Raw genomic sequence first — 25,199 nt, 5'->3', positions numbered from 1 at the left:
CCACTCAGCACCAGCACAGCACCACTCATCACCACCACATTATCCCTCAGCACCACCACAGCACCACTCTGCACCACCATAGCACCATTCAGCACCACCACATTATCACTCAGCGCCACCACATTATCACTCAGCACCACCACATTATCACTCAGCACCACCACAGCACCACTCTGCACCACCACAGCACCACTCTGCACCACCATAGCACCATTCAGCATCACCACATTATCACTCAGCACCACCACATAATCACTCAGCGCCACCACATTATCACTCAGCACCACCACATAATCACTCAGCGCCACCACATTATCACTCAGCGCCACCACATTATCCCTCAGCACCACCACTCAGCACCAGCACAGCACCACTCAGCACCACCACAGCACCACTCTGCACCACCACAGCACCATTCAGCACCACCACAGCACCATTCAGCACCACCACATTATCACTCAGCGCCACCACATTATCACTCAGCACCACCACATTATCACTCAGCACCACCACATTATCACTCAGCACCACCACATTATCACTCAGCGCCACCACATTATCACTCAGCGCCACCACATTATCACTCAGCGCCACCACATTATCACTCAGCGCCACCACATTATCCCTCAGCGCCACCACATTATCCCTCAGCGCCACCACATTATCCCTCAGCACCACCACTCAGCACCACCACAGCACCACTCAGCACCACCACATTATCCCTCATCACCACCACATTATCCCTCAGCACCACCACAGCACCACTCTGCACCACCACAGCACCATTCAGCACCAACACAGCACCATTCAGCACCACCACATTATCACTCAGCGCCACCACATTATCACTCAGCACCACCACATTATCAATCAGCACCACCACATTATCAATCAGCACCACCACTCAACACCACCACTCAGCACCACCAAATTATCCCTCAGCACCACCACAGTGTCATAAATGAACGCCAAGACACTACATCTCAAAGAGTATACCACAGGACCAAATCTTATTCAAGCAACACAAATTTCAACCAAACTCGATGAAAGAGACTCGGATACTAATAAGGAATGCAACACCTTCAAAACAAAGGTCTAAAACACATGCCGTCAGTTCTGCTTAAAGTTACCTGGTTTTCATGGATAGTTGCACCTTTCTCCTGGAAGATTCTGCTTCCTTGCACCCTGTGCTTTGTCATTTCTCTGTTGTATTATTGTTTTGTTCCACCTCTCTTCGTGGTTTCTATTCCCTCCTTCATGTCTAGTTCCTCTCTCATTCTCACACTCCCTCCTTGCTCCAGCATCTCACTAAAGACACACTGTATAGAGATTAAACTAATAGTGTCCATTTCTTACGTCTTTCCTCCCACCTCACTCCTAATTTGTGTCTCCCAAAGGCACCAACTGTTGGCACGGAATACAAAGCACCAAAACAGAGAGAGAGTCAAAGGAAATTAATTCTACGTTTATTACAAAAGCTTATGGGGAAGTGGGCTTTTCTGAACGGTTATGAACTGTTTACATGAGTGATTGGTATATTCCTTTAGCATCAGCACCAGCAGTTCTATATAGCTTTCCCTGACTAAGTCATAGACATCAATAAAAAAAATCAGACCTTTAGCAGCTGGGCCCCGGCTGTATTAGCCTCTGGCTGTAAAGTGTAATTCCCTGTGTTTATGCCATGCTAAAACCACATGAGGAACCCAAGGATAACAAAGGTTGGGATCGAGGAACAGGAACTCTCAGGATGACAGGCGTCGGATCCAAACCCTAGCCCGAAGCCAGCTCTAAACCGCAACTGCCTTTTGCTAATTAAAATCCAAACACCCCCAGACTCTACTTCAATCCAATCCCAAGTTTTAAAAATTCACTATTTGTTAGTTCTTTCTTAACAATTCACAATGCCATCTGCTGTCTTTTTTTTACTTTAGGTTTCCTGTGACAACGCATAGTTTTTTTTTTTCAGGATGTAGTGGTGAGAGGCACTGCTGAGTGCTTAATGGCAACATTGTGCTAGCTCGGTATTAAAATGCCAAATTATGTTAAATTAGAATGTTTTTTTATAGGGCCCTAAATGAATACTGCAACCATAGAATAGCATGGCCTAAAAGCAGAATCTGTAAGAGAAAAGTGGGTAAGGGAGAAACGATGTACATATCCAAGCAGGATCAGTGAACTTACTTCCACTTTGCAATGTCAGAAATTCACAGTATTGCATATTATAGGAGACTTTAAATTTAATTTCACTATTGAAAAACAATTAGAGGAATTTATAATGAAAATGACTGTCAAAATAGGGACGGTTTGTTAATAGTTTCACTTTTAAAGTGTTCCGAATTGGTTTAAGCTGTAATAATGAGGATAATAATAATTTGTATTTAAATATCTGTTACTGTTACTAAATGTAATTGTACTCTGTTGCCCAAATCCGAGGGATGGAAGCTGCGTCTGCCTTGCCAGGATTGGCCCTTGTGGCATAAATAGCACAGCATATCCCAGTGGCCAGAATTTTACTCGCTAAGTCATCTCATTTATTTATACGGCACTTAAAACTGACGTTTTTCCCCCACTTCGAATTGCTGTAAATAACAGGCGTTAATGTTGATCATTTAATTGTTAGTCACTGTATCTCCATCCAAAGGATGAAATGCTGAGTCGTCCCTGCCAGGATCCGAACCTCACGTTCAGGTAATACTAGTTGACGGATCTTTAAACAATTAAAATATGCATTACTCTAGACAGAGGGCCGTCTTCGCCCCTTTCTTCTATATGGAAAAAAAAACAAAGTACTATGACGTGACTGGAAGACGATATTTGATGCTTTGCACAACAAATACATTTCCTGCGAGCTCGGCTTTCGAATTGGTGGAGGGTAGCGGATGCGTGGGTGGAGCACAGGGTGGTAAAAGGGGGAGGAGGGCAGGGGGGGTCGCCTGTGAGTCAGAGTGTGTCCCGGTGCAGACGGGTTCAATAGAGTGGAGGAATGCTGGGGGGGGATCTCTTCCCACACACAGGCAAAGACCGAGGATGAAATGCTGAGTCGTCCCTGCCAGGACCTGAACCTCACATTCAGGTAATACTATTTGACGGATCTTTAAACAATTAAAATATGCATTACTCTAGACACAGGGGCGTCCTCGCCCATTTCTTCTATTTGGAAAAAAAACAAAGTACTATGACGTGACTGGAAGACGATATTTGATGCTTTGCACACAGGCCCGGTTCCAGGAATTTTTATTTGGGTGGGCCAAGGGTGCATTTGGGTGGGCCACTGCGAGCTCGATTTTTTGCATATATATCTAGGCAGGCCTGCTTCAGGGTGCTCCTTTATCTCTTCTTAGTCTTACAAGGCCAAGTAAAACACACTCTTTCCCAAATCTCTTTCTAAATGTGATCACTCTCAAAACGTGTTTTTTCCATGTAATGTCCCTTTGATGGGAAGAGGAGGTTTCGGAGGTGGGAGTATCAGGCAAGTGACACTTTTCGGGCTCCCTCTGTGCGAGCCTTCAGGGAGAACCCCTCTTCATTACTACCTCCACCTAACCACGGGCTCTGCAACACACTCCCTTACAGGCTTGATTATCCACTTCTCCTCTCCAGTGCACCTTATCTCACAAATGACCTTGAGTCCCAGCCCCATATCAGGCACCATCGGGATACACGTTCATTTTTTCCGGTCTAAACATTAGGAAAATCACCTTCAAACTTAAAACATTGAATATAGCAGTGAATATAATTAGCACGCACTTTAAAGTATTTTCCACAGTAGCCCTTATGACCCGACTGCTAATTAAATAAACAAAAACAGAAAGACCGGCTTCAGCGCTGATGTGAGTCTTTTTTGGCGCTGCACCAATAACCTCTTTCTCCGTAAATACCTTTACTCCCACCTTCCAACAGTGCCCCTCCTCTCCCAATGCCCCCCTCTATTGACCTCCTACTTGGATTCCCTCAAAGCCATGCCACAAGTGCCCCTCATCTCCCCATAGCCCCACCCTAATGACCTCCTCCTCGGATTGCCTCAATGCCACTCTCCACCAGTGCCCCTCATCTCTCCCTAACTCCCCCCTCCACCCCATGACATCTTCCTCGGATTCCCTCACTGCCACCCTCCACCCGTGCCCCTCATCACTCCATAGCCCCTCAGACTACTTCCTCCTCGGATTCCCTCACTGCCACCCTCCAACAGTGCCCCCTATCTTTACGTAGACCCTCTCTCATATGCATTTAATTTGTCGCATAGCGCTACTCATATCAGTGTAGTGTGTGTCAGTACTTTACACAATGCACACATTATACAGATACAATGAATCATACAAGTATGTAAATCAGTCTATTGGGAATGTCACATAAGCCAATGAGGATTACAAGATGTATGAATCACATGTCATCCATACTGGTGGGCGGGATATTTTAAGAGGGTTTGGTCTGGGGAAACACAACATTAGGATTTAAAGAGTATTCCATGGGAGTCAGCATTACTGATAAAAATGTATCTCTGTGACAAAGGTAGTAACCCACTGAGCTATTCAGGGCTTTAAGTGGGCCGGGTCTCACTAGGTCAGAGCATCGGCAGTTTTTTTGAAGGGGCCTCGAAACGGGTCTCTTTCTGGCTCTGTTTTGTGTGCTGGTCACAGGTAGTGCGTTATTTTCCGAACTGCAGTGACAGCAGTCTGCTGTCACTGCAGTCCGGAAAAAAAGTGCCAGGGCACAAAACAGAGCCCGATAGAGACCCGTTTCGAGACAGCAGGCACATCGGTGTTCTCTGCTCACACTACTCACAAGTGGAATGTTACGGCATGACGTCATGCCAGGTGAGCGTTGTAGGGGGAAGGGAAATCCTTTAAAGAGAGTCATTTTCTCTCTGGATTTCCCTTCTCTTTTTGAAACTCAGGAGCAGCAACATTGTTTTGATGTCACTGGTGCTTTAACCCCTTAAGTGCTGCCTCGGTGCATTGGCCGACGGCAGCACTACCTCCCCAGTGCTGCGCACGACCATTGGACGTCCATTCAGCACTAGTTCCAATGGACAGCGCAGCACTGGGGAGGGATGTTTACGAGCATCTATGAGGTTAAGTGGAAGCTTTTGCAATTATATACAACCCATAGTTGCTGTTATTTATCTTATGCAACTAACAACCATTGATAAAGCCAATAGTCCTGACTTGTAGGTATGATGTTATTTGTTGTATCAAATACCTGGATGCAATGACAGAAACAGCAAAATACAAGTCGGGCCGCACTGTTAAACACAGATTTTTAACATACTGTTTTTAAGCCACATCCTCAATTACATTGGCCACACCCCTTTGAGAGACCCCCCCAGTTTTTTCATCCCACTCAAAGCCCTGGAGCTATCCACATAAAATACCGTTCATATTCATTTGAAAACTATTAAGAGACAAATTATTGCTCTCCAGCAGGATTATTAATCACCAGCGTTATCTGGGCATTTTGTATTCTTATTGTTGTCCTGCATCGGCCATGATAATGATAAAAACCGTTTAAATGAAGCACACACGTGTGCGTCCTGCTCGGCCTGTGCAGATTTTAAAAAGAAAAATATATAGTAACACATTCTCTTACCTACTCCATTAGTCAAAGTTTGTGTCACAGTCTTTTGTGATAAGCCACTGCAGGGGTCAGGAAAGGTGACTAGGAATTAAAAAAACTTCTTTTCTCCTGCGCTGCATATAAAAATAAATATCAACGCAGCAGGACAGTAAGCAAAGGTTACCAAAGGTTACCCTTGTCAAAGAAAGGGTTTGTCGCCTTTCACCATGCAGAGATGAAGGGGTGACAAAATAAACAAAGCCTCGTTAACATATACATGGTCTTGTAAAGACGTGTGAAGTACTCGGGCGTTGCTGCGATCATCTCTAAAACTGTCTGTGTGTGCGCGCCCCTCGGCCCGGGCTGACACACGCGACGGGGGAGGGTTGAAGCACTTAGATCCCAAAGACGCCTGCCTTCAGGCCCTTAGTGCAAGGACCAAGGATCCTGTTTGGGTGGGCCTGGCCCACCCGCTAGAACCGGGCCTGTTTGCACAACAAATAAATCTCCTGCGAGCTCGGCTTTCGAATTGGTGGAGGGTAGCGGATGCGTGGGTGGAGCACAGGGTGGTAAAAGGGGGAGAAGAGCAGGGGGGTCGCCTGTGAGTCAGAGTGACAAACAGGGTGGCAGAGGCAAGACAAGCAGCGCAAATTATTTAGCAATTGAATTCAAACAAGAACGATCCAAGCTGTATTTCAACATCTGTCGAAAGCGCAGAGATCCGCCCATGGGTCTGTGCGTGTTCAAGGTTTATTAGATTTCAGGCCGAGTCATGACTTTCATCTGAGTGTGCAGTTCTGTTGCCAATTGCAGGCATGAAACCTGGCGCTCGCGTCCTCATGCGCAGTCACTGTGCCAAAGGAGATTCATTTATGTAATAGGAGACCTCAAACATCTTAATAAAGTTCTGCATTCCGCGCACTGTTGTAATTTCGTTTGAAATTAAACATCTGATCGATGCGGCAGAGAAATGTTGCACAACAAAGGCCCCAGGACAAATCACCAGTTTCCTAACTTTATGGAGCATCGGGGCACATAATTGCATAGTCAGAGTTGCAGAGATACAAGCGTACATATTATTTTCACTATAACTTTATTGTAATAAGATTAACATTCTAGTAACGGGGGGCAGAGCTGGACGAAGGAGCTGCGGGCGGAGGGAAGGGGGAGCAGAGCAGGACGAAGGAGCTGCGGGCGGAGGGAAGGAGGGAGCAGAGCAGGACGAAGGAGCTGCGGACGGAGGGAAGGGGGGGGTGCAGAGCAGGACGAAGGAGCTCCGGACGGAGGGAAGGGGGGGTGCAGAGCAGGACGAAGGAGCTCCGGACGGAGGGAAGGGGGGGTGCAGAGCTGGACGAAGGAGCTGCGGGCGGAGGGAGGGGGGGGGCAGAGCTGGACGAAGGAAAGCTGAGGGTGGAAGAGAGAATGTAAGCAAAACAAGCATTTACAATGCAATGGTTTCACCTTTGGAAAAGTTAGAGTTATTAGCATTGTAAATGACAAAATTTGTATTTATGTGTTGGTTTTGAAAACAGATAAATAAATGGCATTGTCATTTACATTGCCATTAGCTTAATCTCTGCAGTCACTCTGCACTCTCTAGCACTCCCTACTCACTCTGCACTCTCTAGCACTCCATAGAACTCCCTACTCACTCTGCACTCTCTAGCACTCCCTACTCCCTCTGCACTCTCTAGCACTCCCTACTCCCACTGCACTCTCTAGCACTCCCTACTCCCTCTGCACTCTCTAGCACGCCCTACTCCCTCTGCACTCTCTAGCACTCCCTATGCACTCTGCACTCCCTATGCACTCCCTATGCACTCTGCACTCCCTATGCACTCTGCACTCCCTATGCACTCTGCACTGCATTAATCCCCAAGTCCAGGGTGCCCTGGCAGTCTCTGAAGCTATCTCTCTTTCTCATCACTCACTGCATTAATCATCAAGTCCCAGGTGCCCTGGCAGTCTCTGAAGCTGTCTCTCTTTCTCGTCACTCACTGCATTAATTCCCAAGTCCCAGGTGCCCTGGCAGTCTCTGAAGCGCTCTCTTTCCTGCCACTCACTGCAGTAATCCCCAAGTCCCAGGTGCCCTGGCAGTCTCTGAAGCTATCTCTCTTTCTCGTCACTCACTGCATTAATCCCCAAGTCCCTGGTGCCCTGGCAGTCTCTGAAGCTGTCTCGCTTTCTTGTAACTCACTGCATTAATCCCCAAGTCCCAGGTGCCCTGGCAGTCTCTGAAGCTGTCTCTTTCTCATCACTCACTGCATTAACCCTCTAGTCCCAGGTGCCCTGGCAGTCACTGAAGCTGTCTCTCTCTCGTCAGTCACTGCATTAATGCCCAGTGTGACGAGTGTGAGAGGAGGCTGGCTGGCATTAGTCACATGTAAACACAGGGCCGCGGGCACACCCGCAGGTGAGCAGGAAGGAAGTGGGCAACACCGGATCCGCCGGGCCTCCGGATCCTGCCCTGGCAGGAGGGGCTGTTTGCACTGGACTTCACCTGTGCAGGTGTGTAAACAGGAGCTGAGGTGGGAGGGTGAAGTGAGGGGGAGGGAAAGTACGAGGGTGCAGTGGGAGAGAGCGAGTCTGAGAGACAGAGGCATCGAGATGGAGAGAGAGAATCCGAGGCAGACAGCAAGAGAAGAATGCAACTGACAGGGGGTGACAGGGAAAGACAGCACGCACGAGAACTATCAAGGCAAGAGAGACGAGCCTTACCTGAAATGCAAAGAGTGAAACTACACCTACCAGAATGCATCTCGACAGCGGCACACATCCCAGGGACACACCCCGGGCACACACACCATGGGCAGACACCCCGAGCACACACCCTGGGCACACACCCCAAGCACACACTGAGGGCACACACCCTGGGCACACACCTCGAGCACACACCCCGGACATGCACCCTTAGCAAACACCCCGGGCACACACAGGACCGGTTGTACAGCGGCCTTGCCTATGGGTGGCGTCTCTGTCCCTCCACAGTGGCACCATCTGAACACACACATGGTGACTGGTTGTACAGAGGTCTTTCCTAAGGGTTGCTTCTCTGCTTCTCTGCTTCTCCTGAGGGGACCTCTAAGCACAGCTCTTGACTGGTTTCTCCCTGGCCTTCCGTGGCGCGTGCCACAGGGTCTGAGATGGCACAGCGCCGCCTGGTACTTTGAGGCGCCTTTGAGATGGCATAGCGCCAACTGGTATTCTGAAGCGCCTCTGAGATGGCAGCCTGTGATTCTGGGGCGCTGTCTGGTACACTAAAGCCCCTCGGAGATGATACAGCGCCACCTGGGATTCTGAGGCGCTGTCTGGTACACTAAAGCGCCTCGGAGATTATACAGCGCCGCCTGGGATTCTGAGGCGCTGTCTGATATTTTAAAGCGCATCGGAGGTGACACAGCGCCGCAGGAGCTCACAGAGGGGCACCTCACCCCAGACCCCTAGGGCTGGAGGCATGGGGGGGAGGGAAGGGGGGTGCTCTGGGGTATTGCCATGGGAGCCGGGGCAGCTCGAGTGCCACAGAGGGAACCCCTCATCCCAGACTCCCGGTGGCAGCATGAAGTGTCTGTGTTGGGGGGTGGGAGGCGGGGTGGGGGGCTGGTGTATTGCCACAGGAGCCGCAGGAGCTCACAGAGGGGCACCTCACCCCAGACCCCTGGGGCTGGCAGAAGAGACAGGGGTGCGCCCGTGGAGCAGTGCCAGGGAGCCGGAGCGCCAGGAATGCCACAGGCGCTAGAACAGACGGGCGAGCCCACTGTATGTGTGAGGAATGGGGGGCATCAAAGCAAGTCACCACCTGGAAAAGTCACAGAACGCGCGCGGGGGTGCACCTCTTCTCTGGCTGGCACGTGCTTCCGGCTGGTATAACCCTACAATTTGTGGGGTTCAAATGTTGTTACTCAGCTTTTTCATTTTCAACTACAGATTAGGTCAGCAGACAATGTAAAAACATTGTACGTCCTGCCATCTATATAACAAGCAATGGAGAGTGAAAGGGGAGGGGGGGCGGGAACAGGCACACGGGGAGGGGGGGCGGAACGGGCACACGGGGAGGGGGGCAGAACGGACACACGGGGAGGGGGGGCGGAACGGACACACGGGGAGGGGGGGCGGAACGGACACACGGACAGCGGGAGGGGGGCGGGAACGGGCACAGGACAGCGGGAGGGGGGCGGGAACGGCGCACTGACAGTGGGGGGGGGGCGGGAACAGCGCACGGACAGCGGGGGGCGGGAGGGGGGGGTGCCGGGAACAGGACAAAATACGGAAACTTACAAAGTGAAAACACATTTATAAACAAAATGCTCCTTACCTGATCGCTTCGTGGGAACTCGAATCTTGCAGCCAACTCTAACAACAGACACTTGTAAAAGGAAGAAAACAGGCCGACTCAAAAAAAAAAAATAACACACACCCACCGCCGCGATGACGATCAGAAGTGGATGGAGAGGGAAAAAATTGCGGGAACGCCCCCGAATCTGGTCTGGCCTTGACGGACAGATCCGGCTCCCAATGGCTAGCCTCCATTTATGGAGCTAGCCAATGGGAGCCGGGGGACGTTCCTGAAGCCCATATTGTAAACAAAAGATTTCACCTGCGCCCAAAAGCTGCGCACAAGTGTGCAGCCTTCGGCCAGGCGAAACCTAAAAAGCAATATGGCTTACCTGCCGGTCCTTGCATCACAGCGAAAGCGAGACGATCCTCATGGGAAGACAAAACAAATAATGGCGGACACAACGTTCAAGATTTTTCGGATTGGGGGCGTGTTCGGTGTTCTCAGAATAGGCGTGGCCTAAAAGTGGAAAGAAGAACACACCTCCAAATCCGAAAAGGAAGGAGCCTATTCGGAGGGACAGCTCTCTCCTCCAATGGCTGGCCTCAGTTTAGGAAGCCAGCCAATGGGAGAGAGGCAAAAACAGAGGCGGGACAAATAGTCCACTCTAAGAAACATTAAATCTCGGTACTTCCGGTTCTGCCTTCGGCAGACCGGATATTACCTCAACCTAAAAAGCTTGTTTTCTCAGATCTGAATGGCCTTAGGTGGGCCTGGCCCACCCTGTACAACCTGGGCTGGTCATACTCCCACCCCCTCTCCCTCCCCCTTCCCTTCTTAAAGAAGTTGCAAAACCAACATTCTTTCACAAGAGTTGCTGGTGGCAAAACCAAGGCCCTAGGGGGAAATGCGTAACAAAAATAAGCATTGGCGAAGTCAATGGGTCTGGTGCTGGCCTCTAACCTTTTTGCTAGGTCAGTACTTGTTTTGTCATGGTGTTTGCAAAAATGCAGGGTTTTAAGTGGGCCGGTTCTTGTCGTTCTCAGCACGGCAGTTCTTAAAACAAGCATTTACAATGCAATGGTCTCTGCTTTTTTAAAGCTAGAGCTATTGGCATTGCTCATGACATTATTTTTATTTATGTTTTTTTTAAAACATAAATAAATGGCATTGTCATTTACAATGCCAATAGCAGGGCAGGAGAGCAAGCACAAGCAACGAGGGGGCAGGACAGCAAGCACAAGCAACGAGGGTGGTGGGGGGGGGGGGGAGGACAGCAAGCACAAGCAACGAAGGGGGAGGACAGCAACCACGAGCAACGGGGGGCAGGACAGCAAGGGGGGGGCAGGGCAGCGAGCACAAGCAACGGGGGGCAGGGAGCAAGCACTAAAATCAATAAATTATATACAAATAAAGAAGCAACATTGAAAATGTGAAGACTTTCTATGAACTAAACAACATATTTCAATATTTGATAATTTGTTTAGTGTATACTTGTATTTGTATTGTGTGGAGGTTCAAATCGTAGAAATTGTTTAGGCCGGGGTACCCGTGTCTGTCCTCAGATTCTAGTAATAATTCAGTGGGGTCCCCACAAGTCAGAAGGTTAAGAGCCGCTGCTCAAGGGTGTGAAATACCATACCGGAATATGTGTGTCTTGCAGGCTTTTCCAACTCTCAATGTCAGATTGATACAATAAGTACAGGGGTGGGGTGCGTGGGTTCATATTATGCAGAACCCTCTCAGCAACAAGATGTGTTAGGGTTGTCTATATCTTTTAGCTTCCATTTTCTGCCCATTAAATATATTCTGAATATCAACTCAGTCACCCCTCTCCCTTCCTATAATGATGACGTAGCAGAATGCAGGTGTCCAGGTTCCGGAAGTACACACTACATTAATGTAGTCCTGAAGGAAAACAAACGCAGTCTGTGTCTTTGGAGAACAGATGTTCTTTCTCCATTTGTACGTAGCTGAAGTTCCCATTCTCCCTAATTGCGCATTTCTCCAATTTGATGTAAAAAATTAAATTAATTGCTTACAGGTCTGAAGACATAAAAATTATGCTCATGAAAGCAGGCCTTTGTAAAATGTCTTGTGGCCTTTCCCAAGTATTAATACGTATACACTGTAATTACGTCAAACTGCGCTACAACAGAAACACAAATCCAGAAATTATATGTTTCCCTTAAAACGCTGCTTTCCATTTAAGAGTGTACTAACAGAAAAGTACATTTAAATACTTACACTTTTATATATTTCGCAAAGTAAAGAAACCTGCAGGTATCGAAACATTGAGAGACATGCCTATCGTCTCAGGAAAGAAATACTAAAATGTAAATTAAGGCCGATACAAAAATGTTCACTAAAATACCTAAAAACACAAAATTCATTGCTATATATTGTAATACAACCAGTATTTAACCCCTTGCGTGCGGCGGGAATTCCCCGCCCATGCTGACTCCGCCTTGCGCGGGCGGAGTCATGACGGAACGGTTCCGTCATCAGCACAGCTCACCCGTAGCTGATGACGGAACCGCTCCGTCATCAGCATGCAAGGGGTTAATGGCTAAAATGCGTAATATGGTACGATAGTGTTATCTCGGGTTTCAGGTGACGGGTTTCAGGTGATGTTTACAGACCACTCGACGTTCAGTCTTGAGTTTTATGTCACCAGAACACCTTGTAAAAAATAAAATAAAAAATATATATTCAATGAAAAAACCATAGATTTCAGGCCTTATATAGTTAGGAATTAGTATTTAAAAAAACCTTTGAAATTCACTCAATAAACTATAACTTTTAGGGGTGTTATAGTTAGCTGGACATTTCACTCATACAAAACCATTGAAATTGCTCCTATAAAGTTAGTTGGACTAACTATATTTCGAACTCCCGCAATCCACTGCTGATGATGTCACATATTACATCATTCATGACATGGTCAGTGACATCACTGATGATATCTCAAATGACATCACTGATGACATCACTGATGACATCATCCAGTGAATGTGGTTCGCTTCGTTATTTAAATATTCATTATATATAGCAATTTGCATTGAAGAATGAGTGGATATATAAAAATAAATATTTGGATGGATATTGACAGCAATGTAATTGACTGTTTACTTTAACAATGTATAGTGTCTCACTAAATATAGTGGACAGTGACTAAACTGTGTGAATATCTGTATCACTTTGTCAGTTGTTGTGTAAACTGGTTCTCCAGTTGGTTACTAGCTATGTGAAAGTCTATATTACTTATTAATTAGTTAACTGAGTATTTGTATAGGAGAGTGAATGTGTGTGTGATTCGGTGGGGGGGGGGGGGCGAGTGCCCAAAGATGTGTGAATAGTTGATTCAGTAGATATATGAAGTTAAAACTACATGTTATAATAGTTGTTTGGGTGAGTGAATATCTTTATGGGAGTGGTGATGAGCAAATATATTTCTCTTTGGTGCATGTACAACAAAGTAGAAAAATAAAAGGCAGTGTATATGTCAGTTTATTTGTCAGTTTTTGTATATAAATAAGTATTCATAAGACTCAATGATTCTGTAAGTGACTATATGGATGACTGTATACTTGTAATAATGATTTTATAATACAGTAAGTATGACTTACTATGTAAATGAATAGATGAAGTGGTGTTTGTATAAGTGTGTAGCTAAGTAAGTATGTAAGTATGATCCATTGTTTGCATAAGTGAGTCGGATAACTTCATATTTTATTAGGTTGTGTGCTGGTGTGTAATGACGATATAGGTGTATAAGTATTTTTCATAGTGTTCTATTTTTCATTGACAGCATGTATGATTGAACCTACAGGTAAGTGATTAGATGTGTGTATACATCTAGGAATCACTGAGTGGGTTTTTAGATACTTGTAAAGCTGTGTCAATGGATTCAAATATGATACTCTGTATTTTACAAAGAGTGATAAAAGATGTTACTAGTGCATGAAAAGGTGTATGTGATTGTCACGTGGATGTCATCAATTATGTCATTTGAGATGTCATCAGTGATGTCACTGACCATCTCATGAATGATGTAATATGTGACATCATCAGCAGTGGATTGCGGGTGCGCGAAATATAGTTAGTCCAACTAACTTTATAGGAGCAATTTCAATGGTTTTGTATGAGTGAAATGTCCAGCAAACTATAACACCCCAAAACTTATAGTTTATTGAGTGAATTTCAAAGGTTTTTTAAATGCTAATTCCTAACTATATAAGGCCTGAAACCTACGATTTTTTCATTGAATTTCAAAGGTTTTTTATATGCTAATTCCTAACTATATAAGGCCTGAAACCAATGGTGTTTTCAGTGAATTTGCAAGGTTTTTTAAATGCTAATTCCTAACTATATAAGGCCTGAAACCTATGGTTTTTTAAGTGAATTTGCAAGGTTTTTTAAATGCTAATTCCTAACTATATCAGGCGTGAAACTTATTTTTTTTTTCAATAAATTTCAAAGGTTTTGTAAATGCTAATTCTATTAGCGGATAACGTTTATATAGGTTATTATCCTTCTGGGACCACCTGAGCAGCCATCTTGTTTCTCAGGAGAAGTGAGGCACAAGAGAGCACAAAACAAGAGTGGAAAATGCGAAAAGGGGGCAGGGTTGAGACCCCCTGACCCCCTAGCCCTTCTCAGGGGGTCCCAGAAGGACCACCAAGTGCAAAAAAAAAATGTTTTTTTTAAATCACGGGGTACGCGCACGGTACGCACACCGTATGCGTACGGTGCGCGTACCCCGCAATGTTTTCTTTTGCCCTTGGGGGTCCTTTTGGGACCCCCTGAGAAGGGCTAGAGGGTTAGGGGGTCTCTACCCTGCCCCCTTTTTGTGTTTTCCACTCTTGTTTTGGGCTCTCTTGGGCCTCAGTTCTCCTGAAAAACAAGATGGTGGCCAACACTTCCTGGTTTGGACAGTTTGGAATGTTGACAGTCGACTGCCAGTCAATCAGAAACTCGCTCGCACACATAAGGGTACGCGCACGTACGCGTACGGTACACGTACCGTGCGCGTACGGTGAGCGCATATAGATATATAATTTGCTCAAATTCAATTTTCTCAACAACTACTTGAGGAATTTTCACCAAATATAGAAAAGGCACTACTGCATACCTGTCCCTACCATTTTGCCAAGTTTGGTGTAATTCCGTTCAGCCGTTCGGGCTGTAGCCATGTCTAAAGGTCCCATAGAAAATGCCTTTTGAAAAATTTCAAATTCAGTTTTCTCAAGAACTACTGGAGGGATTTTCACCAAACATAGCAAAGGCACATCTGCATACCAGGCCCTACCATTTGCCAAGTTTGGTGTAATTCCATTCAGCCGTTCGGGCTGTAGCCGTGTCTAAAGGTCCCTATGGAAATTAACATCGGGAAAACACGTTTTGGGACCCCCCTTTCGGCCCCCGTTTGACGAATCCCCCCGAAACATTCAGGGAAGGAGCGGAGCTGGCCAAAATTCTGGAAAATTACACACAGATTCCTCAATTGGCGCCAAAGTTATTCCCAATAGAATGTTGAACGCATATAGATATATAATTTGCTCAAATTCAATTTTCTCAACAACTACTGGAGGGATTTTCACCAAATATAGAAAAGGCACTACTGCATACCTGTCCCTACCATCTTGCCAAGTTTGGTGTAATTCCGTTTAGCCGTTCGGGCTGTAGCCGTGTCTAAAGGTCCCATAGAAAATGCCATTTGAAAAATTTCAAATTCAATTTTCTCAAGAACTACTGGAGGGATTTTCACCAATCATAGCAAAGGCACATCTGCATACCAGGCCCTACCATTTTGCCAAGTTTGGTGTAATTCCATTCAGCCGTTCGGGCTGTAGCCGTGTCTAAAGGTCCCTATGGAAATTAACATCGGGAAAACACGTTTTGGGACCCCCCTTTCGGCCCCCGCGTGACGAATCCCCCCGAAACTTTCATGGAAGGAGCAGAGCGGAGCGAAGCAATTTTAAGGAAAATTACACGCAGATTCCTCAATCGGCGCCAAAGTTATTCCCAATAGAATGTTGGGGATTTCCTATGGTAACTAGGTCCTAACTATATATACCTACTGGCGACCACCAGTAGGGAATATATATATATATATATATATATATATACACATATGTACCACCCATACACACGCACACACACACAGGAGCGAGAGAGAGTGAAAAGGGGTAGAAGGAGAGAGAGATGAATGGAGATAAGTGTTAGGGGCGTTGGATGGCGAATGAGTGTAAGGATGAATGGATGCATGCATGGATGAATGAGTGAAAGGATAGATGAGTGAAAGGGAGGAAGGGTGGGTGGATGGATGAGTAAAAGGGAGAATGGATGGAAGTATGAGTGACAGAGTGGATAAATGGCTGGGTGAAAGGATAAAGGGATGGGTGGATAAGTGGATCGATGGAGTGAAAGGCTGGATGGATGAGTGAAAGGAGATTGATAGATGAAGAGTGAAAGGATGGATGTAATGATAGATTAGTGTAAAAAGTGGATGGATGAGTGGAAGTGGCAGATGGATGGCTGGATGAATGGGTGGATAGATGTTTGAGTGAAAGGTTAAGTGGATGGATGGATGAGTGAAAGGGTGGCTGGATGGATGAGTGACTGAAATGATGGATGGATGGGAGAGTGAAAGAGTAATGGATGGATGACTGAGTGAAGTGGTAGATGGATAGATGCATGGAGGAATTAGTGAAAGAATGGATGTAAGGCTGGATGAGCAAAAAGGAGGAGGGGTGGATGAATGGATGAAAGGGTGAATGGATAAATGAGTGAGTGGATGGTTGGAGGATGAGACAAAGGATGGATGAATGAGTAAAATGATGGATGGATGAGTGAAAGGGTAAATGGATGGATGGGTGAGTGGATGTCAAAATTGATGGAGAGAAATGCTGAATCGATAGACGGAGTGAAAGGTGGATGAATTGATGAGTGAAAGGATGGATGAGTGAAAGGGAGGGTACACGCATGGCTGGATGAAAGGGTGGGCAGATAGATGAGTGAAACTGCGGATGGATGGATGGATGGATGTACGCGTGAGAGAAGGGATAGATGAGAGAAACGGTAAATAATAGAGCAAAAGAGAGCGAAGAAGTGAAAGGAGAATTGAACAAGAGAGAAACAGAGAGCAAGAGGAAAGAGAGAAAGAGAGAAAGGGAGGGGAAGAAAGAATAGAGATGGAGCCAATGTGAGAGAGATATATCTAGACAGAAAGGGTGAGGTAAAGGGCATTGCCAGATGAGATCAAGGTGGGGTTAGGGGATAGTGAGAGGGGGCAGAAAGCGAGCAGAAGGGGTCGGTAGAAGTGGTGATCGGGACACAAGAATGCTTTAAAGTGCAAAAGAACAAAAAGAGAGCGATTCAGATCACGGTAACTCAATATAGTTAATACCGGGACGAGAGGGGAGCTCTAGGCATAAAATTAATAAAAAGGAGTGTTAATGTGAAGCGCAGCAGTGGGCGACAATCACCGCAGAGCAGAGCGAGGGAGACAAAGGCTGTCAGTGAGGGGAGGGGGCTTCAGTCGATGCCCGCTCACCCGGGACATCGCCTCAGAGGGACACAGCTGAAGGGGCGCCTCACCTGAGGGCGGGGATAACAGGAGGGGCCCGGGCGGCACAGGAGCCCCGGACAGGCAGCGACTAGAGCGGACAGGTACAGAGCCTTCTGACCCTGGGCTGGGACAGGGAGCTTACTGGCAGTAGGGTGCAAAGACGAGACCATATCTGATTCCTGGCACGGGGCAACTGAGACAGGTGCAGAGTGGAGAGTCAGGGCCCGGGGAGGGAGAGCGGTAAGCAGGGGCGACAGAGCATGACACCGGGGGCGGGCAACACGGCATGCCCCAGGGTCACAGCCCGTGAAAGATAACAAGGATTGCAAAGAAGAGTCTCCTGTTAAGTGTATTGAAAATGGAATAAGGAAGCCAGGCAAACCTCAGGAAACTCACTTGTTACCCGTTTCCTGGAGACTCTGAGAATTCCATTGGAATCAAACATTAAAATATGATCTCGCCAAAATGTAACAAAAGATGTAGAGGCGACAAGTCTCCTCCTTAAAATAGCTACAATATCAAGGCATTATAGTGCTACGCATTTCTATAATAAACATTCATCTTTTCTGGTTTAAGAAACCTGGGAGACCTTATAAAACAGTATTAGACTTTATAAATTTAGACATGCATATAAAAACGCATGCACACTCACAACACATGCATGCACACTCAACACCGGATTAAGAATTAACCTAAAAGAAAATGTACAATTAAAATAATCCTGGACATTTCCAATGGAGTTTTCAGTTAAAACATTGTGCTCTGCCCAAAAAACACAGTATCTAACTGCATTTTCTTAAAAAAAAAAATCTTATTTGACTCCCAAAATGCACATCACCAACCTTCTCTTACCTTACTGATTTACTGAATTGGAGAAGGAGTTGCGCATGATGCACCGCAATGCTGAGCCGAGCAAGGAGGAGCTCCTCCGTGACAGTCGGCAGCTAACGGTGAACGATGAGCGCTCAGCAGGAGACAGGACTGGGAGACGGACCCCAAAACAGCCACGGGACAAACCGCTAGACAATGGGACTCCGGGACAAACCGCTGAACAACGGAACCCCAGGACTCCAGGACTCTGTGGCATTAGAGTGGCAGAAGATAGAGGGGGCAGAGGGTAAGTGTGCAGGCCAGCAGCGGCGACCGCAGAGTACTGGCCCGACCTCTGAGTGTGCCTCAGTGTGACTCTGTTTTCCGCCCTGGGCTCCGGTGAGCTTTTCGCTCTAGAGGGCAGAGTGCTGAGTGCTGCGGGGTGCATTGGGGTGGCGCCGGAGCTGCACCGGGCTGCGCCGTCTCTGGTCTCGGACCTGGCGGGCGCACAAGAGGGGGCCACTCAGCCGTGTCCTCCCAGCTGCTCCGTGCCTGTTTCAGTGCGAGCTCCGGATATTTGGGCCGACTGCTAGGCGGGCTGGTGAAGCCACGGGAAATCTAGGGAGACTCTACACATAGCCCAATGAAACAGGGATAAACAGCATCGCTAAAACGGCAAAATTTAAAGAGTGTTGTGACAGGCTGACCATAAGATTAAACAAGAAAAACGGCACAAACAGGGAAAAAAATATTTTCACAGTTCAATAGATCAACACAGCACGGTCCGAATTATATTCATCTGCTCATACGGACTGCCAGTAATCCCTCGAGACTCGTAAAACAAGAACAAGCATTTGCAATGCAATAGGTCTCGCATTTGGAAAGTTTGAGCTATTGGTATTGTAAATGACACATTTTTTATTTATGTGTTCGTTTTGAAAATAGCGAAATTAATAGCTTTGTAATTCACAATGCCAATAGTTTTAACTTTCGCAAATGTGACACCTATAGCATTTGTAATGCAATATGTTGTATTTACGTGACTTGGATGTATTGATATTACAAAGCAATGGATTTTTAAAAATAATACTTAAATAAAAGTTATTATAATTTATAATGGCAATAGCTTAAGCGTTTGTAAGTAACTTTTGTGAAGATTATGTTCAGTGTATTTTATTGTGATGAAAATCCAAGAACAGAAGTAAAATATTAACATCTTTCTGGGACATTTGTAATAAAGCTTGAAACATTGAGAGAACATATTTGAACCAGCTGTTGTTGAATGTTTGCACAGATTGATGCTGTGGTGGTGACGAGTGATACTGTGGTGAGGCCGATAGAGTGAGTGAGGGCGAGGCATGTGGCCCCGCCTGAGAATTCTGAAGGTGAGACATGGCATTTCCTCCGGACCCAAGGCAGGACGACGGATGACTGAGGTGGCGCTGACCGGAGACTGTGCGGCAGATCCCCCTGGCGGGGGTTGTGCCTCCGATAGAACCCCCCCATACCCCCACCCACTGGCGGGTGCACGACAGAGCTGCGGATGCCGGCTCTGCAACGTGCTGGCCTGCGGAAAGACTCAGCGGCTGCCCTCCGGCGATAGAAGGTGGTACACCTGGCCCAGGAGACATGAGGTGAGCGGAAAAGACCGCGAGTGCTGGACTTTACACTGGGCCCGACCGGTGCGGGTGGCGCGGGGTCACCACACTCGGAGGCACGCCGGAGAGCTGGAAAAAAAATGTGCTTTACAAACAAGGACTGACTTTCCGTGATTTTAATCATTGATATCAATTATGAAACTATCTTGCAATTGAGTTACAGATGGTCCCTGTCGACTACGTCCTTCTTTAAACGAGCCAGCGCTTAAGGGCACTCAGCCAATGGCGCGCTAGCAGGAGGGAGCCTTGGAGGCGGTCGAAGGGCAGGGGCTACGAATTCTGCGCAGCCGCCGTCCTGCCCCGCCCGTGCACCGCAGCTGCCGTTCCCGCAGAAAGATACCAGGCTGCAAGTTGTCAGCCTGTCCCTGGTCTGGAGCCCCTGGCTGCGTCGCCCCCGCCCGCCCATCCATCGGGAGCCGAGGACCCGGAGCTCCATGAATCATTGTCCCCAACAGTAGCGGTGAGGAGCGTGTGTGTGTGCCTGCGCGCGGAGTGTGTGAGCATGCGTGAGTGTGCCTATTGCGCCCGTGCGCGTGTGTGCGTGCATGCGTGAGTGTGGCTGTGTGTGTGTGTCCATTTACTTGCCGATTAGTACAAAAAGACAAGGGTAAGCATTTAATTTCTAATTCAGCGCATTGAGCGAAAGCACGCCTACACAGCAATCAGCATGCGCGCTCCTGAGGACAAATCCGAGTCGGAAAAAGCGCGCGTCCGACTCGTGTCCACATTCCCAAAACAGGGCGACTATAGTTGTCGAGCGCTAGACAGCAGTGCTTCGCACTGCTTTTGTCTAGGCTCGACCTAAAAACGGCACAAACAGGGGAAAAAATGGCGGACGCAAACTTCCGAAAATTTCGGATTCGGGGGCGTGTTTTGCCGTTCTGAGTTACCGATGACGTCACAGTCGAAAGAACGCAAAAAAACATGCCCCCGAATCCGAAAGAGCCAGGCTTTATTGGAGTGACTCTGTTCTCCTCCAATGGCTGGCCTCCGTTTAGGAAGCCAGCCAATGGAGGAGAGAGGAGGAGAGAGGCGTGGCTCAATGGTTAGAGCGGCAGACCCTGATGCAGAGGTCTGGCCCGGGACCAGGGTTCAATTCCCGCCTCAGCGGCGCTTGGACTCAATCTCCCCAGACCTGATAATTCTCGCATCGGTGCCTAGTCTAATCATGGGCCCCACTCTGTGACGCTGGGCAATAGCTTGCTTAATCTCCACAACGGCCCCAGCAGCGCATGAATGCCTGGCTTCACCTCGGGGGTGCCCAGGAGTGGACATCTCACAGCAAACCCAGGAAGGGTTCCACAGCGGTATGAATACAGTGCTACGAGACCTCTGGGTAGAAGGCGCTATATAAATACAAACACACAGAGGCGGGTTCAAGCCCTCATACTCCAAATCATTAAATCTCCTCCCGGAGACTGCGCAAGCGCAGCCTTCGGTCCTCGACCTAAACAGGTGCTGAGATGGGTCCCTCTATTGCCCTCGTCCTCAGGGTGGAAAAAACCTAAACTCTTGAGCAGTACCACTGCTCAAAACCCTTTCATAAACTTGTTTTAGTGCTTACAGTCTTATTTCGGAACTGAAGCATTTTCAATATTCTATACATCAAAGCTTTAGTTGATGCTTGTTTATCTTAAGCAACAAAAAACGTTTGACAAAGCATATAGTCCTGGCTTGTTGTAGGTGTATTGTTACTTGTTGTATTATATATCTGTATGCAATGGCAGCAAGGTGTTAGACGTAAGAGTTTAGTGAGGAAATCTCTTGGATAGTAGCAGGCTAGAATTTGGGTCACCTATCTGTGTAGAGCAGGGTTATCCAAAGTCTTCCCTGGAGGGCTGGATCCATGCCAGATTTGTAGCATATCCCCATTTAGATTATTTATGGCATGCATCTGGCCCTCCAGGAACGACTTTGGCGAACGCTGGTGTAGAGTGATCTCTTTATGGATGCGTGTGCAGAAGGGTGTTGCTTGCTGTGTTCTCATTCTGCTGGGGTCTATCGTTATCAAGTGCTTGGCTTAAGGTATTTTAAGGCATTTTGCCCCTTTTGTGGATTTGATACCATTCGATCGGTACACGTCTTCTGCATTTGAATAGTGTATTTATCATTGGTATTGCGCTGACGCTTTCTCATCTACTCAATTTCTTTCTTTTTTGAGCGAATGAGTGACCTGGCATGTTTTTGACGCCTACAAGCAGGTGATGCATACGCTGCTGCTAAAAGCATTAAATGTAGAGTATTTATCAATGGAGGCTCTGCAAGGGATATTTTCCTGGAAAAATAGTTTAATTTGTGGTTGCGGGTGGTGGGCATCAGCATTTTTGAGCACCAAGAATATATGTATTTTTTAATCCATCTTTGACCTTGAACAGGTGCATGACTTCAGGCATTCAATTAGTTTTTTCCCCCTTTATGTGGATTTGAGACGCCTAGGTTGTATTTGATGAAGTGCTGTTGCAAAGGTATCTCATACACTTTTTCGCTCTTCAGTCTACGGTGCACTGGTCTGCAGTGGTTGGTGGAAAGCCTTGGTCAGTCTAGTCTCTATAATCTTTCTAAAAGGTACCATATTTAACTAGCCTATCTGCAATCCTGTGAAAGATCTCAAACGTGGAGGTGCGAGTGTTTTTATCCTGCTAAACTCACAGAAGGTTAAGGCAGGAATATATATAATGATAAATACTATCAAATGCATGTTTTCTAAACAGGGTGATGCCACCATACAAGTTTTTATCCTGAGGTGAAACCACCTTAAGTGAAGGTTTAGCCTCAAATGGCAGTGCAGCCTTGAAGTATGAGTCTTTAGACCCCATTGACCCCTGCATCACCCATCTTCTTCTAAACATCCTGGCAGCTCTGGTAATTTATGGCTACGAGGCCAACCTCTCCCTCTGCCTGACCATCGCACAGGTGGGAAAGATGAAGGCAGAATTGCAGCAGCGTGTGGTGTTGGGCTACTTCACCTTTAAATGTGACCTGGTCTCCATGGCCAATAAACAAGGCAGCTGAAGGGAAGTAGAATTAATGCGATTGGTAGTTCATGCATCTGTGACCTAAAAGCAAAGGGTAAGAACTACAGAAGATAAAGGGAGTAGCACAGGGAGAATGCCATGGACACTTAAGCAAGGAACACTGGCAACATTCCCTAAATTCTGGGGGTGGGGGGGGGGGGGGGTGAATGGTGTCAAGCAGGATCTTTGGGACATGAGATCCTGGTGTCGGCTGTACTGGCTGCACTGTAAAGGCTATGCCCATGGACAGTCAGTGGAGGCCCTCAACATTGTATAACGGGTGCAGCCCAGAGGTGGAGACTCCGCAGCGCATGCATGCAAACCTTTCTGAAGAGGCTTGCACCTGTGTGCCTGCTAGTGCATAGTTACTTAGTTTGTGGCTGGCCTGCTCCAAACACTTGTTTATTGGGTAACTGCCTCTTATAGAAACCCAAAGAATTGAGAAATTCCAGATCTTTATAAATGGGGCACTGAGCTTTCATGTTGGTCAAATTTCCCAACTAAATATCCAGGCTGCATCTTTACTGCATTGATTTTGGTTTATAATGCTGCATATTACTTTCTCATCTGACCTTATCAGTAGGGTCTCTAAGCTAGTATTTCCAAACAAACTGTAGAACATAGGTTTCTTTGTTTACTGTTTTTTTAAAAACATTTTCTTTTGTTTGAACCTAACCTGGAGAAGTCAAAACAAGTTATCGTTTGTTATCCAATAAATAAAACTATTGCAATGTATAAACAATTACAGAGTGGCTGGATTCTTTTCCGTGGACAATTGGTAATTGATATACTTCTGTGTAATACATTGTCCTCCCCCCCCCCCCCCCCGATCTCTTTAACACAAACTTGGCCCAAAAGCAATAGATCACTTCGCCTCAGCGAACAATTATTTTATAAATTAGGGTTTATTCATTTTGTTTTGCACAAGTAGGTTGGTGTTAGCTCAATATCCAGCGATTCTAGCCAAATCAAACTCAAACCTGCTTCCAAAGGCCTAAGTTGACAGCTATGGCCATTATGCCACATCTCCCTATAACAAAAAAAAACATACAACGTTCTAACTGGCGATAGTAACCTTAAACACCATAGCAATCGTGCGTGCCCATGTAAGTGAAAAATATAAAGTGCTTGTGAGAAACGGGAGCAGAGAAGGAATTAGAGCAAAAGGAGTTACAGTGAAATGGGAGGTTACTTGTCTAACAAGCATTGATAATGCAATAGGTCTCGCCTTTGATTAAGTTAAAGCCATTTGCTTTGCTAATGGTATTGTATAGCAAAGCAAATGGCATAAAAGGCGAGACCTACTGCATTTTTAATGCTTGCACACTTTCGAACAATCAAATTACTTATTTTCAACCATTCGTAAAAAATAGACTTTGGGAATGTATAACTTTCCACAAAATATTCCAGGACTGGAGTTGGAATACTAATTAAGCCTCCTAAAAAATTAGTGGGCAAGAAGCTCTTTCTCCAAACATTCTAAGAAAGAAATTAGAATAGCAACGTTGACCCTCCAGTGGCTGCCACGCCCGCTGAGGGCGAGAACGAGCGAGCCCTGCTGCGCCGCCATTTTGCCTGGGCGTGCAACCACCTTTACGTCAGACGTGCGCGCTCTGGGGCTACGAACGCGAGCGACGTCCATACCCGTGCGCCAACGGAACAGTGGTGAGCCAGGCGCCGGTTACAAGGTCAGGCGAGGGCGCCTGGCCCCGCTCATACATTAAGAGACCGTATGAACCTAAATCAACGGGATAGTACAGTACATCAAAGACTGACTCGCACGCCGCACCCGCGCGAAATTGAAAGCTTACCGTTTAACAATGCCTCAACTCTCCGGCCCCTTGATGGAATCCCTTCACGACGTAGGCGGCACGCGCAAGGCGTCACGAATTAACGCTACGCACTGCCCTCCTCGTGCCACCTCTCCCCCTTATCACCACCCCCGTCGTACATACGTCAGAGGGGTGCCGATTCATGCAGGTTCTGTCTGTCTATTCGTGCTCCCCTGTCTGGCTGTGCACACCCTGCGCGTGTCACTCACTTTGCGCATGCGCAGGACTCTGTGTGTAAGAAATGATATGTTTTGACAATCCATTGCATAATGAGTCATTCCAATACTGCTGTGCAGACTCGCGGCAGATCAGCGTTCGGGCAAAATACACCAGCTACTCTGAGACTCGGGGTGATTCTCGAGATCAGTTCTTGTCACGAAGTCTCATAAAAAACATACAGTTAGACTGTGTGGGCGATGTGCCAAAAGCTTTTTTACTGGTAAAAAGTCTTTGGATTGAAAAAGAGGAAAAAACAAGCACTGGCGT

General features: G+C 46.9%; 1 protein-coding gene across 7 annotated transcripts in view; it reads right to left on the bottom strand.

Moving 5' to 3' along the window:
• The window catches only part of LOC147673140 (uncharacterized), a 285,024-nt gene extending 260,132 nt beyond the window's left edge, over positions 1–24,892 (bottom strand). For all 7 annotated transcript variants that reach the window (XM_086946870.1, XM_086946874.1, XM_086946871.1 and 4 more), the window contains exon 1: positions 24,693–24,892. The gene's annotated coding sequence lies outside the window, so the exon portion shown is untranslated. The remainder of the gene's footprint in view (positions 1–24,692) is intronic.
• Between the last annotated feature and the right edge of the window lie 307 nt (positions 24,893–25,199).

This window comes from Lissotriton vulgaris, chromosome 12 (genome assembly GCF_964263255.1).
Source record: "Lissotriton vulgaris chromosome 12, aLisVul1.2, whole genome shotgun sequence".
Lineage (NCBI taxonomy): Eukaryota > Metazoa > Chordata > Amphibia > Caudata > Salamandridae > Lissotriton > Lissotriton vulgaris.
This window is presented reverse-complemented; position numbering and strand designations above follow the sequence as displayed.